At 52.2% G+C, this 5,934-nt stretch overlaps 1 non-coding gene across 1 annotated transcript; it reads left to right on the top strand.

The window, feature by feature from the left end:
* The first annotated feature begins 240 nt into the window (after positions 1-240).
* Positions 241-313, top strand: TRNAR-UCG (transfer RNA arginine (anticodon UCG)). Its single transcript has one exon. It is a non-coding gene; the product is annotated as a tRNA-Arg (tRNA).
* Positions 314-5,934: the final 5,621 nt, after the last annotated feature.

Genomic DNA, 5,934 nt, shown 5'->3' on the forward strand with positions numbered 1-5,934 from the left:
TCGTCCCGCGGCCGCCAGAGAAGCAGGCGGGCGCTGCCGGCGCGGCCAATGGGAGGCCCGCGAGTGGACCGGCCCGTCCGCGGGGGGGGGGAGCGGACTTCCGGGTGCGCTCTCCCTGCGGAACGCTGGGAGCCGAGGTCCAACCCACCCCCGCTCGAGAAGCAGGTGGATTGGTCCCAGGCAAGCCCGTGGGCGGTGATGGCACTTTTTAGATTGTCCACAGAGCGTCGATCTTGGGGCGGCCGCGTGGCCTAATGGATAAGGCGTCTGACTTCGGATCAGAAGATTGCAGGTTCGAGTCCTGCCGCGGTCGCATGGTGCGGTTACTGTTTTTGGCGTCCTGCGTCCTCTTAAGAGTAAAGTGACGGGACACTACGAAAGTGTCGTCGCCGGTTGCCGTCCCACGCTGGAGCCCGGGAACGCCTGGGTCTGCGAAAATAACGGCTCCCACGCGTCATGCCGCTGTGACATCGCGCGCCCACGTGTCCCGGGCGCGAGGCGCGTTTCCAAATTGCACCAGCCGCGCACGCCCGCGCGGGGAGGAGCGTGGAGAGGGAGGGCGTGCGGGGCGGAAACCCCGGTTTAAAGTCAGTCTACACCTGGGAAGCCCCTCCCGCGCCAACCGCGTGCTGCCCGTCTTCGTCCCGGACAATCCTGCAGGGAAAACCATTGCCTTTCGGTGAACCCTAATCTGTCCCCGGACGCAAGACCCCGCCCAGCGCCCGGCTCCCGCGGGGCAGCCGGCGGCGCCGCCCGGTCTTTGCGGTCCCGGTCTCGGCGCCGCCGCCGCTTGGTCACGCTCCTCATCGGCTCTGCTCTCGGCGCTCTGCGTTTGGCAAACTGTAAAGTACTACGCACAGTAAGGGCCGCGTGAATAATGAGAGCCTGGAGACCCGGCTGCGAGGATGAGGAACGGGAGCCCACCCGAGGTCACGTAGCTGATGAGGGACGAAACTCAGGCCTCCCTGAAAGTGAGCCCGCGCGTGTGCCTGGACAGTGGGGGCTGCCTGGAGGAACTGACCTCGGTCCTGGTCGGAGTGCGCTGCGGGGACCCCGGGGCACAGGGATGCAGCCCTCGGTCGGCCGGTCCCCACCGCCTCCTGCCGCCCGAGAGGCAGGGAAGTCCAGACCAAGGCTCGCGAAGGCAGCTTGGTAGCCCTGCGCCCTGATGCTTCCATGCTTTTATTTAAGTAGGAAATATTTTTCATGCACTGTTCTAGGTGTATTTAATATACACTAAGTGGTTTTTGGGGGGTTTTTTCTCTTGGAAAAAAAAATACAATTAACTGAAAATTCCCTGTCTTATAATCTGGGTTTTTTTTCACTTACCCTTATACCATTGACATTTTCACAAAATTCAGAGAGGAGATGATCTCATCTTAAATCAGAGGGCCTCTGAGCCGGAAAACCATTTTCATTATTTCTTCCAAACTCCCACCTGAAATTTAGCATTTCCTTCAGTGATGAGGGTAGGCAACCAGCCCCAGAGGTACCAACAGTACCTGAGACTGTCCACAATGGCAACCACGGATATTTTCACAACACGTAGTGAAAAAATATATTGTATCACCTATTTGCTCTTTCTAATATCTCATAATCTCTGGTTTCCTTTGTAATCCTGTGTGTTTTTTGCATTTGAAAACATTATTCTAAGAAGATGTGTATGGCACAAAAAAGCTAAGACCCCCTGGCCCAGCTGAATGTGACTTCCCAGGGCTGCTGCTGCTGGGCCTGCCTGGCGTCCATTCAGAGAACAACCCACCCCCTTGGTTCAGTGCCGGGAAATGTCCACCAACATGCTCCCCCTCTCACGAGGCTGCTTCAGGCCAGTCTGGTGCCCCCGCCCTGGAGTTAGCATCTTCAGCAAGGGCAAGAGCGGCTGACACTGACTTTTGCTGAGGATCGGCACCCGCCGAGCTGCACCGTTTCCAGGATTCCGAGCCCAGTTCCTCCACCGTCCCCACCTCCTCTTCTAGGAGGGAAGAAAAACCTGCACGTTTTTGTAGAAAAGTCTATTCCTTCTGGTAATACCTGAGAAACAAGATAACTTCCCCCACAGTGCCCTGGACCTCTCCTCCCACGTGGCAGGGGACAGAGTTCACTAGGAACCCCTGTCCAAATCAAAACACTCTGTACCTTCTTGCGACGCATGTACCTCAGTTGTAACAAATGCCGATGTTTTAAAAATCTCCCTTCTCCTGCTGTGAATGCCCCGAAGACTGCCCTTGTGTCTCATCGCGTGCTGTATCCCAGGGCCTCGCTGGAGCTCGGTAACAACCACCAGCACTTACTGGGTGCCAGGTCCTATTCTAAGAGCTCACACAGTCGACTAAATGACTCCTCACCTTGTCCCAGGGATAGAGGTACTGTTATCATCCCCTTTTACTGATGAGGAAACTGAGGTACGGAGAGGTGAAGTAGTATGTCTCAAGTCCTACAGCAGGAAAGTGGTAGAGCTGGGACTTGAACCCAGGGAGACCCGCTCCAGGGGCAAGGATCTCAATAACTGCACTACACAGTCACTGCCCCCCGACCCTGAAAGCTGAGAACCCCTGCTCCAAGGTCGTGTGCCAGGCCCTGGGCTGGGGCTGGGGATGCGAATGGGCTAGGCTCCACGTCACCGCTTCTGACTCTGGACTCTCCGGTCACAGCCTGCTCCTCCAGTGTCCCTCTTACTTTCCTTTCTGTCTCCTGGAGAAAGTTCCACTGCTCTTCCTTTATCAAGAGCTACCACTTCCAAACGAACAGGTGAAACGCTTTAGAAACGCCTCCTTTAATCCTCTCAGTAACCCCATTGGTACTATTATTCCATTTTACAGAAGAGAAAAGAGAAAGGCTCCAGTGACAAGTATGAGGTTGACTCACTTATCCAAAAGTCACACAGTGAGTCCAGGGTCTGGATTAGAACCCAAGCCCTGGATGATTCCAGAGCCACCGGGCATTTCTGCGAGCCCACTAGACATCCCCCAGGCCAGAAAGCAGGTTTGAGAAGACAGAAAGCTACCCTCGCTCATTGGCTTGCTGCTGGACGGCCCCGGAGCAGTTGGCGTAGGATCCCAGGTCACAGTGATGTCGGCCCCTCCAGTATTTGTCAGAAAGCAACATGCAAGTTTGTTAACATTTTCCATGAGATTCCTCCTTTGTGCTTCACCGATGGGCCCCCCCCCACCCCCAAGAGAGCTGAGCAAGAGGACCAGGATGAGGAAAGGCGGGGTGCATCTTTTAACAAAACATTATTTACTCTGCAGTTCGTTAGTTTCCTCGTCTGTAAAATGGAGAGGTTATAACACCAACCCCGTCGAGTTGCTATAACCAGAACAGCGCCCGGCCCAGGGTAATTGCTCACGAAATATAAGGTTTGGTTACTGTAATGTCAGCACCTCCAGGGCCTTCGTCCCTGAAATACCCAGACCTGCCCTACTGGGTCAGAAGACAGGAGGCACCCATCTCTTGGAGCTGTTTCTAGCAGAAGCCCGTGGGAAAGGAAGGGCTCGTTTAGGGTCAGCTGCTGCCATGCCAGGTCTCAGTCTACACCCCGAGGGATCAATTGGGCATGTGCGCGACCTCCAGCACGAGAGGCATAGGCTGCTTCCAAAATGTGCATTGTATTTCAGCGGGTAACTGGTTATGCCAAACCTGTGCAGTTTAAGGACTGGGAAAAAGGGAACTGATGGAGAGGCAAATCATTGTTCGTGGATGAGAAGCTCCCTGATGGGAAGAGACCATGCCACGTCCATCTTTGTGGCCCTAGCATGGCACCTGGCAACAGAGGAGGCCGTTTGCTGTCCCCATGTCCCAGAGTCCCTCCCTGGCTCCTGGCCAGGGCTGAGGAGCTGACTCAGTCCCCTTATTAACTAAGCCGAGCCAATTAGGCATTCCACCAAAAAAATGAACAGTATTTCCTTCACGTCATCAAATAGTCCGTCAATGTTGAAACTCCCAATGGCAAGAGCCCCTTTCCTCTTTAGCTAATTTGGGTTGGATTTCCTGTCACTCGTGTGGAAGGAGCTCTCACTGATTGAGCGCTTATTAAATATTTGCTGAACAAATGATGGAGCTTTTTTTATGTCTTCAGCTAAATTTCACTGAGATAAGGCTGGGCTATCCATGAGATTCTTACACTTGCAAAGTGCCCTGCAGGTTGCACACTCTGTCACTTTGCCTCAGCTCCACGTCAATCTGTGACACTGGAGCTCTCTCTGATACAGGTGAATGTTTTAAAAGAAAACTTGATATATTTCTACCGTAAGTTGAAAACTCTCACATTATAATTTTGATCTATCCAACTATATATTACTATATAATACATAATTTAAATGTTAAATATACATTGTATATATAATTTAATCCATAAAATTTAAAAGTAACAAATACCAGGAAGAAATTCAACCAGTTTCAAAAATCCGTACCCGGAAATAATTCCGCCGTCAGAAGAATGAAAAGTATGAACGATTTGTGATAAGGAGACATTCACTTAATGTATCTTAGTTTAAGATGAAGATGAGGTTCTGGGTGGATAAGATAATTTCATTTTTAAAATGTTGATGTTAATCAGCTCCGAGAATCTCAATCCACATGTGTATGTCACCAGAAAGGCAAAAAATAATGAACTGCCTTCTCTGATACGTTTTTGCAAACTTATACATCACATGCTAAACAAATGTAGACGTCTGAAAGAGAAATTTATAGACATTTCTGTAAATTACTGCAAAAACAGTCCCCACAGGATGGACAATTGCGGACAAGGATCCACCCTGGGGGCTGCACCATCAGTGCAGGGTGCCTTCCCAGATGGAAGGGCAGAACCCACACTTCCCGGAGGATTGCAACACGCACGGGCTCCAAGCCCTGGCCAGGGCCCTGTGGTCTGTCTTGCCAGCTGCAGAATTGCGAATCTCTTGTCCCATTGTATTGAATCACAGCCAGGCCCAGCCCCGGGAGCAGCGCCCTCTGCAAGATGAGCGCAGCACCGCCCGCCGAGGTCGGCCTTGACCTACAGCAGCTGCTAGAGAGAGTAGAAGGGTTCCTTGCAATGTGTTTGCCACAGAAGATTTAAGCTCAAAACGTAGGCTGTGGGATGAAAAGAAATGCATATTTCTCTCTTGCAGAGACGTTTCCTTTGAGGAGTACAGTGGCGTAAACTCAAAGAGCCAAGAACATTTGTGGGAACGGTCTTGCTCTCCTGTTAAAAAGGGCCGCCCCTCACCCCACCCCCAGAAAAGAAAACGTTTAAGTCATTCATTCAATGGGGGAAAGAAAAGAGAGCAAGACTCTCCGAGAGCAGGTGTTTATATGCAGGGGAACATCTCCAGCATCCTGCTTCTGGAAGAAAACGGCCGTCTTGCCTTGGCATCTAATCATTAGGGTTCGGAGAGAAGATTCTGTCTTCTGTCCTTCAGGGAAAATGACGAACGTGTCTGGTGATTGTAAAGTGCCCTTCAGTTTGGGTTGGTCTGGTTATCTATTTATCTATTCCCTGCTTTGTTCCAGAAAGACTTTCAGGTGGCAGAGGTTAGTTGTGACCACGTCATCATCACTGTCCAGGCATAAAGCAGGGGAGCAGCTCAGGTTGGCGTCTGGTGAGGTCAGAGGCCAAGGGGTTCTGCTAGGGACTCACAAGGGCCTGCCACACCCTCAGCCCCAGGAAACTGGCCGTGCTCCCCAGGCCGCAATTGGCTGGACTCAGGCGGGTACTTGAGCCTAGATAGCTGTGGACCAGCCAGGCTTGAGAGAATAAATGTCAAGGAGAGAGGCTCAGTCAGTAGGGGTGAGCCAAACCAGGTGGTGACTAAGCATCCCGATGGCATCCTCTTTCAGGAATCGTGACGGGACCATGGCCATTCTGATCTGAGAAGACAAGATGCCCAGGATCACCAGAGCTGTTGTCGTCCTCACGTGGCGATGCGGCTGGCAAGCCGTCCCAGCCCGGGGAGT

This window comes from Equus quagga, chromosome 2 (genome assembly GCF_021613505.1).
Source record: "Equus quagga isolate Etosha38 chromosome 2, UCLA_HA_Equagga_1.0, whole genome shotgun sequence".
NCBI lineage: Eukaryota > Metazoa > Chordata > Mammalia > Perissodactyla > Equidae > Equus > Equus quagga.